This window comes from Coenobita brevimanus, chromosome 5, assembly GCF_032717465.1.
Source record: "Coenobita brevimanus isolate Jiangsu-jjx chromosome 5, ASM3271746v2, whole genome shotgun sequence".
NCBI classification, from domain to species: domain Eukaryota; kingdom Metazoa; phylum Arthropoda; class Malacostraca; order Decapoda; family Coenobitidae; genus Coenobita; species Coenobita brevimanus.
Window position 1 is genome coordinate 31,978,839 of NC_136958.1, and position 13,132 is coordinate 31,991,970.

The window sequence follows — 13,132 nt, forward strand, 5'->3', positions numbered from 1 at the left end:
CCATTTGGGTTTAGAATTTTTGACAGGCTTTCTGTTGTGCATTGGAGTCCATAACCTGACTGCACTGTTGAGAATTTCAGTAAAAAAAAAAAAAAAAACTCTATCCATCATTGATATCTAAAGTTTCGACAATGGGATGCTAGTCACATGCTCCTACAGTTGCCTTTACTTTCTTAAAATTTGTCATCTTAAAGTCGGGCACTTTCTTGCAACTGGCCCTGACATTGTCTTCTCTGAATTTAATGTTAAATGTAGCTATGCGATGATCACATGTACTAAAATCTTCTCCTCCAATAACGTTACCCACTAAATTTTCTGATGTCGTTAAGACAAGATCTAGGGTGTTAGCTCTATGTGTCAGATAATTTACAAATTGATACAGAGAACTTTCCTGCAAGTTTGCATCTAGGTCTAACCCTATGTGTGAGGACAGGGATTCTCTCGATTTTGGAACTGGTAAATTAAAATCACCAATTATCACACTGCTTTGCATACAAGATAATTTGGCAGTTTGGTTGTAGATTTCATCGTCAATGTGGAGTAACTGACTGGGTGGACGATAAATTAACCCAAGGGTGATTTTATGACAAGATTAATTTCTAAGCTCAATATAAATAGCGTCAATGTTTTCAATACATGGCTTGGTAATTACGACTGGATGTAACCCTGATTTAATATAAAACAACACACTGACCACTACTCTGTTCTTCCTTTCACTACTGAAAATTTGGTAGCCTGGTAAATTAAACTCTGTTAGAGAATCTCTTTGCTCAGTATTTAGCCACGATTCTGTTATATCAGTTACACCATAAGCTTCAGTAAAGACAAGGGATTCCAAATCAGAGAATTTATTAAGTAGACTACACACATTTACATGAAGAGTTTTAATGTGTTTTCTGTTCCGATGCGGGGAGCTTCCACTACATACCGATTTATCGGATTGTGTGATATCTGCGTTCGCCTCCCGTGATGCTTGTTTTTTCTCCAAAAGTAGCTTAGTGCATCACTAAGCAAACTACTGAGATGGGCAGAACCAACAGCATTTAACTGTAGTCCATCATTCGCAGATATTGTACGCTGCTCGTAAAATTGGTTCCATATGTCGATGAACACAACTCCTTCCTGCTAGCAAAGTGACTTGACCCAATTATTTATACTAAATACGCTTGAAATTACAGTGTCGTTAGTCTTCTCCTTGTAGCGGCGGATCGTCCTTCTGTACTTCTTCGTCAGCTCCTCTGATCGAGTTCTTACATCATTAGTACCTGCATGAATGATAACCAGGCTATCATTTTCCGCATGCTCAAAAACGTCATCCACAGCTTCTGTTACGTCGTCTACTCCTGCACCTGGAATAAAAAAAAAATGCTTTGGTTTAGATCGAGGAGGAAGGAAAAGGAGGAAAAGAAGGAGAAGGAATGTTTACTTTATCCTTTCGGTGGTCACTTTTCCTAAAAATTTCATTGCAGCCAAGGCCAGAGTATTATATTTATCTTCTAGTGCATCATATGAGCCTGTAAGAATTAAAACTTGTCATCATTAACCTCCTCATGGTCGGGACAACCCTAGTATTGTATTACATTTAACTTCAGACGATATGGTCCAAGTAAGAGGCAGTCATATATGCCTAAGAGCGTTAATGGTCCGCCCACTCGCCAAGTAAGAGGCAGTCATACAAGCCTGAGAGCGTTAATGGTACGTGCACTCGCCACCATCATCATAAAAGGTGACTGGAAATAAAATGCAATTATCTGTCTCGCAGCCACAGGGTTAAGAGCCTCAGTTATCCTCTCTTCACTCACCACTTTCCACAGCTCTTCCACCTACCTTAATCAGCCTTTCCCTGTCTTTATTAGTCTACTTCGGGATTTCGTGTATCTCCTGTTATTTTTTTAAAAATAGTTCTTAATTTCTACCAAAGATTTCCTTCTAAGTCTTATCTTTTTCCGACAATTTATCCCTCATTCCTTTTCTTCAACTTTACCCCTGCTCTATAATTGCAATATTTCTACACTTTTGGTTCAACTTTTACCTTCTTATTTCCCACAGTTTTATCGCCAACTCTTCATCTGTACCTCTTCTCTTTTCCTTTAAAATCCCTCCTCTTCTCCCAATATTCTCCAGTCTTTATCCCCCAAGTCTTTTCCCGTCCAATTTTTTCCTTCCCTCCTTAACCGGTGGTGATCTAGACCTCCTAGAGAGAGAGAGAGAGAGAGAGAGAGAGAGAGAGAGAGGGGGGGGGGATGTGCTTTCGATGTTCACATTCATATAAAAACAAGCGTTTACACAGGTACAGACCCAGGAACAAATACAGTGACTTGCACACATGCAGTTTTACCGTGTCTAGATATCACAGTACCGTGAAATGTGCAGAAAAGAGAATCATACCCACATATTAAATTACCTATATTGACAGTGAAGATACAATAATTTTGCCATGAGTTGCACCATCTTCAGATATCAATAGATGCAGATAATTTATGTAAATATATTTCTTCATTACTACGACGTAAGTCATACCTTATTTTTCAACAACGTGCGACTCTATTAACTATCAAAGTTTGGGTATTTGTTCCAAGAGCGCTTTCACAGGAATTCAAAATTATCAGCATAAACTCTCCAGCCCTTGTTACTTATTCCTGTAGTTTTTTATTTTCTTATTGCTTTGGCTTGAGAGATTAACACTACATCCTTACCTGATTGTATTACATATTACATTTGATATCCATATAGTCCAAGGTCAATCAGAGCGCCTCAACCAACTAGACCACCAGGCGTTAGTACAAAGTACTGAGTATTTGGTTAACACACAGATCCTAGGAGACTTCTTGGACTACAGGAAACCATACTGGAGGTCACTCATTGCACAGGCATCAAAAATAGCGCGATATTGAGTAAGCCAGTGCCCCCCCCCAAAAAAAAAAAAAAAAAAAAAACGATGTATAGTTTCTGTCTACCTACCTATAGTCAGATGCCTTAATCCCATAAGAGATGGCCACAAACAAATCGCCACCATGTCGCCCTGTCCCCTCCCCCTCAGCTCACACATCCCCTCTCTCATCTACTTGTTCACTCCATCCCTCCATCTCATCCTCGGCTTCCCCCTCCCTCTAAACTCCTTCACCTCATTAACGTACTCTTTCCCCGTTAGTTTCTTGCTCTCCATCCTCTCCACATGGCCAAATCATCTTGTGGAAGCAATGAAGAAAGTTAAATTGGGGAAAGCCCCAGGAATTGATGGAGAGTGTGGTGAAATGCTGAAGCATGGGGGAGATATTGTAGTAGAATGGATGTGGAAGATGTGTAGAATGGCCTGTGAGGAAGGTAGAGTCCCGGAGGATTGGAAGTCAGGTATAATTATTCCCTTGTACAAAGGAAAAGGGGAAAAAGAAGTGTGTGGTAATCATAGGGGCATTTGTCTGCTTAATGTAATGGGAAAGGTGTATCGTAGGATACTTATTGACAGAGTTAGAGAAAGAACAGAAGAATTAGTTGGAGAAGAACAGGGAGGCTTTAGGAAGGGAAGAGGTTGTGTAGATCAGATATTCATTCATAGATCTTTAGTGGAAAAGTTTCTAGAGAAGGGAAAGAAGTTGTATGCGGCTTTCATGGATTTGGAGAAAGCATATGACGGGGTGGATAGACAAGGATTGTGGAAAGTATTAAGAATATATGGAGTAGATGGGAAGTTGTTGAATGCTGTGAAGAGTATGTATGATGGTGATAAGGCTGCAGTGCGTGTGGATGGTGAACTAAGTGAATTTTTCTCTTTGAAAGTTGCATTGAAACAGGGATGTGTCATGTCTCCATGGTTGTTCAATCTGTACATGGATGGGGTAATAAAAGAGGGACAAGGTAGGGTAGTGGATGTTGGAGTGGCCTAGTGAGAGAGGATAGTATTTGGAAACTCCCTGTACTGTTGTTTGCAGATGATACTGTGTTGTTGAGTGAAGACGAAGGGGAGCTGCAGGGCTTGGTGGATGAGTTTGGGAGAGCGTGTAAGAAACGGAATCTAAAGGTGAATGTAGGGAAGAGTAAAGTTATGGTCTTTGAGAGAGGTGAAGTCAGAGAATGTACAGCGAGGTTGGATGGTGAGGAATTGGAAAATGTGAGTACGTTTAAGTACTTCGGTAGTGTGATGAGTAAGGATGGAGGTTTGGAGGGTGAAGTGCTTGAAAGGGTGCAACAGGGAAGAAAGGTTGCTGGTTCTTTGAAAGCAGTGACAAGAAATGAGCATGGAAGTGAAAAAGTTACTATATGACAGTATTGTGATACCAACTCTAACGTATGGAAGTGAAGCTTGGACGTTGTTGGAAAGACACAAGTCAAAAGTGAGAGCAGTGGAAATGAGTTATTTAAGAGGAGCCTGTGGAGTCACATGGAGAGACAGGCTAACGAATGAGGATATAAAGGAGTGTTGTGGTGTGGATGTGGATGTGATAGGAAGCGTTATGAGGAACACACTGAAGTGGTTTGGCCATGTGGAGAGGATGGAGGGTGAAAGACTGACGAAGAGAGTGTATGTGAGTGAGGTGGAGGGGGGAAGAGGGAGGGGGAGGCCGAGGATGAGATGGTGGGATGGGGTGGAGAGGTATATGAGAGAGGGGGGTGTGAGTTGGGAGCAGGGCAGTGAAATGGCGGGGAACAGGGAGACGTGGAGGCGTTTTGCTTCTGGCCACCGCAAACGGGATTGAGGCATCTGGCAATAGATAGATAGATAGATATTTCTCCTAACGCTTCCGTTCATATCCACATCCACACCACAAAGCTCCTCCACTTCCAAATTTTTCAATTTGTGTCTCCATGTAACTCCATATGCTCCTTTCAAATAACTCGTTTCCATTGCTCCCACTCTTGACTTGTGTCCTTTCAAGAAGATCCAAGCTTCACTTCCACGCGCTAGAGCTGGTATCACCATATTATCATGCAACGACTTTTTTTTTTTTTTTTTTTTTACCTCCATGCTCACTTTCCTATTTTTTATCACTGCATCCAATGAACTAGCAAACTTCCTAGCTTGTTGTACCCTTTCAAGCCCTTCATCCTCGAAACTTCTATCCTTACTCATCACTCAACCCAAGTACTTAATTGCACTCACATTTTCCATTTCTTCATCATTAAGCCCCACTGTACATTCAATGACTTTATTTCTCTCAAAAATCTTAACTTTACTCTTCCCTACATTCACCTTTAGATATCGTTTTTATTTCTCTCAAAAATCATAACTTTACTCTTCCCTACATTCACCTTTAGATATCGTTTTTTTACACACTCTCCCAGACTTATTCACCAAGCCCTGCAGTTCCCCTTCATCTTCACTTAAGTATACAGTATCATCTGCAAACAACAGTACAGGAAGTTTCCAGATGCTGCCCTCCCTGATTAGGGCAGTTCCAGCATCTACTGCCCACCTTTGTATTTCTATTATAACAACATCCATATACAAATTGAACAACCAGGGAGACACGACACATTCCTGTTTCAATCCAACATTTAGACAAAAAAATAACTCAGTTCACTATCCACACGTATTGCAGCCATAACACCCTCAGAAATACTCTTCACGGCATTCAGTAACTTGACTTCCTATTTACTCCATTCTTAATGTTTTCCACATTCCTTGTCTATCCATTGTGTCATATGCTTTCTCCAAATCGATGAAAGCCACATACAACTTCTTCTTCTTCTCTATAAACTTTTCCACTAAAGACCTAAGAATGAATATCTGTTCTACACAGCCTCTCCCCATCCTAAAACCTCCCTGTTGTTCTCCAACGAATTCCTCTGTTATTTCCCCAACTCTGTCAATAAGTATCCTACCATATACTTTTCCTATTACACTCAAAAACAAATGTCCCTATGATTACCAAACACTTCTTATTCCCCTTTTCCTGTGTACAGGTGACGAACTATACTTGACTTCCAATTCTCCAAGGCCTTTCTCCCAGGTCATTCTGCACATCTTCCGTATCCATTTTACTACTATCTCTCCCCGATGCTTCATTATTTCACCACACACTTCATCAGTTTCTGAGGTTATCCCCATTTTGACTTTCTTCATTGCTTCCACTACTTCCATGCTACTGATCTCTTTCTCCTTTCTTACCTTCCTCTTTCTCTCAGCCATTCCCCAGCCACTTATACTTGCATTACTATCATTCTCTGTATTTAATTTCTCATTATCATCATCATCCGGACCTCTTCTTCCGACCTAAGGCAGATTGAGGAGTAGCAACGTCCAGACATCCTAAGTTTGCCCATTTCAATGGACCATATTTCCATTCACTCAACATTCAAGCCCACGGATTTCTGGCTATATCAGATGGGCCAGAAAGTTTCGCCACGTTCTGTAGCTTCATATATTCCTATCTGATGGAGCCCATCGGAATGCTGTCACGTTAAAAAGGAGTGCCAAATCAATGGTACTGCGTTTCTATGCACGAAATAAATCCAGGAAGCTCGGTCTTTTGTCAGTCTCTTAACCTCACCGACTTTCATACCTCTCTTCCTCACACACACATCCATCATATCCTTCCATCTTCTTCTTGGCCTACATTGCCTCCTCCTACCTTCAAAGTAGCTCAGATATACCTTTTTTTTTTAACACTCTGTTGTTATTCATCTCTTCACATGACACAAACCATCTTAGAACATTCTTTTCGATTCTGGTGTCCACAGACTTCCTCACTCAGTATCTTTCACGAATCATATTATTCCGTATCCTATCCACTCTCTGTACCCCACATAAATTCCTCAGCAGTCTCATCTTCACTGCTCTTACTGTTAACTTTTCATTTTCTTGCGACACGGTAGTCTCACATCCTTGTTAAAGTTGGCACTAACACTCCTTCATGTGAGCCTCACGTAGCTGCAACACTCTAGTGTCTGTTTTTTTTATTAAGGCCTTGATATCACCAGCTACTTTCCTTCCTTGTGTCACTGTACTTTCCACTTCTTTTCCACATTTTCTTCTCTTTTCTATCACTGTACTTAGGTATTTGAACTCTCTCACCAGTCTCTCTCCAGTTATTGTATCGCCACACTGAGAGTCACCTTCTCTCTCAATAACCACCACCTTACTCTTTTAAACATTTACTCTCAAGGCACGATAATCACACCAATCCATAAACCTCTGCACTTGTCTACCAAGCTCTTCTCTGATATTTGCAAGTTGCACTGCATCATCAGCATACAATGTATTTGAGATAATCCACGCATAACCATTCATTACCAAAGCCTTTCCTCTCTCCAGTACACGTGTTTTTACTTCTCCCATCACCCCATCCTTATATATACATATATCTATGTACACTCACACACACATACACGCACACACACACACACACATACACACACACACACACACACATACACACACACACACACACACACACACATATATATATATCTATATATATATATATATAGAACAACCATGGGGACATCACAACCTTTTTGCACGCCCACATTGGTCGTGAACGAATCTCTTAGATGCCAATTTGCCCTTACACATGCCTCACTACCGTCATAAAAGCTCATGTTGGCACCTAGCAGCTTACCATCTACTCCGTACGTGCACAAAACCTTTCACAATCTTTTTCTGTCTACTTTGTCGTATGCTTTTTCCAGATCCATAAATGCCAAATACACCTTTTAGTCCTTCTCACACACCTTCTCCACTATCTGTCTTACTGCAATTATATGATCCACACATCTCCTGCCACTCCCGGATCCACACTGTTTGTCATTCACTAGGACATTGGATATCTCTCTTACTTTCTCTATAACAGTTCTTCCATATACCTTCCCTACGACACCCAATAGTCTTATGCCGTGATGATTCTTGCTCTCATTTCGCTCACCTTTATTTTTGTACAGGGGTACAATCACTGCCTTTTTCCACACTGCTGGCACAGTTTCGCTCATCCATGCCTTCTCACATATCTCCAACAAGCACTTCATTCCGCTCTCTCCAGTATACTGAATCATCTCTGCATACACCTCATCAGCCCCAGCTGTTTCCCCATTTTCCAGCCACATCACAGCATTCTTCACCTGTGCGAGTATCATGATTCCTAGCACTGCATTCCTTCTCTGTACACCCCCCATATCCAGTAATATTAACAATCGCTTTGCTCTCTCCATTCCCATTCACCAGACTTTCAAAATATACTTTCCATTTGGACTTTACTTCATCCCGATAAGTTAATAATTGACCAATTACATCCTTCACACTCTCAATTTCTTTCCACTGTCACTTCTACATTCCGGCACCTCTTTCCAGAATAATTTCCCATTGCCAGAGTAATTTGCATTCACTTTTCTTCCTAGATCATCATTTACCAAGTTTTTTTCCTGTTCACTAGTCTATTTACGTGCTTCTTATACTTAATATATTCATTTCTTATTTCAACTGAACCCCTGTCCTGTATCCACTCTAGCCACTTCTTCCTCTTTCCCTCCACTGCTTTCTTAACGTCTTCATCCCACCATGCTGTACATATTTTCTTTGTAGTTACTCTTGCCACACCACACACCGCTTTTGTATTCCTAGCTAAGCATTCCCTATATATATTCCACAGGCTGTCCAGATCCATTTAATTCTAGTTCATTGATTCTAACTCCTCCCTTACTTTCGCCCTGTATTCATCTGATATTTCTGTGATCCTCTGCCTCTCGACTTTTAGTCTCTCTCCCTGACAGCTCCTCTTTCTCTTGGTCCACCTAACTCTTATCAGTTTGATCTTGTGTACCACAGTCATATGTTCTGACAAAACTCCTCATCGTCCTCTCACTGCCTCCGTATCAGCAACACTACTCAGCATCGATTTCTCTATGGGCACATAATCAATCAGGCTCCTTTCAACATGATCTCCATTCCCTCTATACCACATATTTATGTGCATCTTTGTGTTTAAAATAAAAATTACAAATGCAGAACCTCCTTTCCTGACACATGTCCTACAGTCACTCCCTTTACCATTCTCTTCAGGTACTCTATTATTAACAATTTAATTTCAAAGACTTAACAAAAAAATATCCGTCCTTGTGTTGAGTGAATTAAGTATTCGATTCGACAAGCGAGAAAGGTGAAAAAGATGTTAACAGCTAATCCATTATCCTCCCTTTCGACGTGAAGAATCTGAGGCTAGGCTGAAATAGTCCAGTATGGTTAAGGGTAGATGGCCAGTCTGCTTCCTCAGTGGCATTACGGGACTGAGAAGCCTCCATCTATCTCATAGGGTTCGAACCTACGGTAGGCCATCACTCTGATAGAAACCTTCAAACCAGTCTATCGCCAGATCAGTTAAACCCGAGGCGTCTCGACGACTTATGGATACTTTACCACGTTTTGTCACAGTGACACCCGACGATGCATCCATACGTTGTGCAATTGCAAGGTCCGTCATTTGCACATTTTTAAAGTTTCATGGGTGATTTTTGGTAGACTTATGTGGGAGACCTTCTTCTACCCAACTCCAGGTGGGGATAATGCCTGGCCCCACCTGACCCCCCCCTCCCCCCACACCATTTTCTCGGCAACTCACCTGTTAGCAGTGACGTGGCCAGTAAAGTCATGTCGCACCACGGTCTCACCAATGACGAAATTCAAGGCGAAAATGATTCTTGAGGTGGAGGACAAAGGAAGAAATAAGCCAGAGGAAGAAACAAGCAGAAGTGATGAGGCGGTAATGTCGTAAAAGAAGGTGCCATATGATGATGTGTATGGTGAGTGAACAATGCTTACATCACCAATATTATTGTCTGAAAACCAACATACTCTTGTACTACATATAAATTCGTACCAAATAAATAAATATCTAACCAGTTATGAATGGTTTGGAATAGCTACCCCTCCCATAGAAAATGTTTTCTCTCTATCCTAGCCTGAGAGAACATGGTAACAAGGTAAAGGTACTCTTATTCTAATGTATTTCTAAACTCAACTGAGCAATTTCTCTCTGAATTTTCGATGTTTCTCATAAAAAGCGGAGGTTTTAGCCAAACAAAACTTTTATAAAATCTGCCACGATTGGGGGGGGGGGGGCAGTGGTGAAAAATCTGCCAGGACGCGGTGGGTTAAACATAATACTTTTTCAGAGCAATATATTTTGCTATAATGGTAAGATGATGGCATTTTACTACTCAATACGAATTTTGAATGTGTATAATTAGGGTGTTTGAGTTTTCCGCCCATTTTATGGGACTCTGAGGATCACTTGGTTGAGATGAGGCATGCATGAAACTATGATAATTCCAGCGCAAATAAATATTTTTTCCCCAAGAGCTTTACCTTGCTATCAGTTCTGTATTTCTGTTTATGTTACTTACAGTATTAATGGATTGTTTGTATGTTGCCGCTGAGCAGAGGAAATATATCTTCGTATATTTCATGCAGTTTTGGCTAGTTTTTTTAATTATAAGATATTTATTATTTCTTTACTAATAAGAGATATTTGTCCCTATATAAGTTCAGTAATTATATTTTAAGTGTTCAATTTTTAAAGATATTCCTGCTCTAGTTTCACCAGTAGTACAGTCTTGCAGGCATATGTGTTCAGTACATTTGTATAGTTGCCGTCATTTATAGGTACTACAGAAGGTTGTGTTTAGGAATTCTTATATAGCGCTGATATAATTGTTTATATCTCACATCTACTGTGTTGGAACAATCCTGTTACTGCGGGCAAACAACAGAACACGTGATCCATGAAAATGATAATGATAATAATAATAATAATAATAATAATAATTATTATTATTATAATAATAATAATAATATTAATAAAATTAAATTAAAACATTGGTACCACAAAATACTTTTGATACAACAAACCGTGTAGTACTGGTAAATGAAGGCGATTGTATAAATAGTTTACATAATTAAAAGAATAAATGGATTATCTCTCTCTCTCTCTCTCTCTCTCTCTCTCTCTCTCTCTCTCTCTCTCTCTCTCTCCTGACTGTCCACGAAACACTTCCGCTTGACATTATTAATCAAACATGGTATTTAAACCTGTTTTTTGGTCTTGCCTTGAAGTGCACGGATGTCAGTTTCCGCATCATTGTAAAGTGACACTGATTGCTGGAGCGTCTCTCTTTCATCAGTTACATGTACAGTACATGTGCAATCACGTTTTTTTTTTTCCTCTCAGGAGAATGTATGTTTAAGACTTCTCCAGTATGAGGGTTGCTAGACACAAATGAAGGAAAGGTTTCAATACCATGTTTGCTTAATAATGTTAGGCGGAAGTGTTTCGTGGAAATTCAGTAGAGAGAGAGAGAGAGAGAGAGAGAGAGAGAGAGAGAGAGAGAGAGAGAGAGATCCGTTATGGTTTGTTCTTGTTATCTTTACGCGATCGTTTTCACCTTGCGAAAGTTCTCCTGAAACTGACAGAGTTAAAATTAACCTCCGTGAAGAAAGTTAGTGTATTTAACAACTTTGATGGAAAGGAGGGAGAAGAATCTGAGAGGCGAAAGAAAAAAAAAAACTGCCTAAAATGTAAGGGAGAAAAATGAAAATCTGGAAAACTATGAAATAATGTTGTCTAATAAAGAGAGAGAGAGAGAGAGAGAGAGAGAGAGAGAGAGAGAGAGAGAGAGAGACTATCTTACATCACTTGGGCTTACATATGCCAAATCTTCATCTTAAATGCTGAGTTGTAATGTTAGCTACACACTAGGCTACCAGTAAAACGCCTTTCTCGGCGAGGTATGAGCAAAGTCATGTAAACCCTAATGCACTGAAATGTCTCCTAACACCCCGAGGATGCCTAGAGTATATTGATGGCTATCTATCTAGCAAATTTCATGCCTTTAGGACAACTGTCTGGCCTGTGACCCTCTTTTGATGATTTTCGACATGCTGCACTTGGTGCTTGCCACGTGCACTGCCTGGGTGTGATGAAACCTGTCAGAAACAAATCCTAAAGAATTCGGCTATCATATGGTGCAAACCACACATTGATCGTCCCTGTGGTTGCTGAGACATAAACCTCTCAAAAGAGTTACGGTCGGGCCTGGCCGGACTGGGCCAGGCTGGGTCGGGCCGCTCATATGTGAGAAAATGCCACTACTTGACGAATGACTCGCTAGAGCTTCTCCCTCACTCGAAATGATTCCTTTCTCCATGAAGTCCTATTGGAAGGATATAGAGCCGGAGCACTGTCCTTTTTATTTCATTGAAATTTAAGAAATTAACTTAGAACGAAGATCAGGGCACAGTTGATGCATAAAAGATCTACTTTAAGAATATTAACTAGGGACCGTTACCTCTCCGGCAAGGCTAAAGCAAATCATTTATATGTCCCTCACAACGTCAAGTTCCTTTTTAGGACAAATAAGACCATGAGGAGGGAAAGTTTATTTTTTTCCATTTTCTTTACTCCATTGAATGATATTATCATGAGGAAGATTATATGCAACCTTTTTACACCGATAAGGTCTTGAAATAAATCAATCCAGTATATGAGATTCAGAACAGAGTGAGGTCGTTGTCATAATCATTAGTTTTTATTTTATTATGTACGTTATCGTGCTGAACAAGTATGCATTAACACATTATCATGAACACACAGAATGCACGAAAATGTATGCAGACTCATCAACATCGCAAAAACGAAGTTCATTTGACTACACGACGATGATAAAACTCGTGAACTTTTTATGAACAGTCATATTAGGTAAAAATTTTTGACCGGATTTCGGTGTGCATGAACCTACATCGTCATAAAAATTATAATATTTTCCATTTAAGAATGCCGCTTCACAGCAGTAGGAGTTGCCCTCTCTGGTGGGGTGTTCCCGACACTTTCCATGTCTCTTGGAATGGAGATGAATCTTTTTTCTGGTTTGATTCTATTTGTGTTCTTGCACAGTGGAACAATGCAGCAGTGGTGTTTATTTGCTGACTTGGCCATGACGAAACAAAGGTGGCTAATCAGCAGAACCATGATCACACAACTTTTGTCTCCCAGCTTGGCGGGTGTATGACATCATGGCCACTCGAGACTCGGGCTTCCATCAACCTCTTTTTGTGCAACTTTGAAGGGTTATATATCCAAATTATTACTTTGGTTTGTCAAATTAACTATATCATAGGATAATTCAGCACATTTATTACCCAAATAAA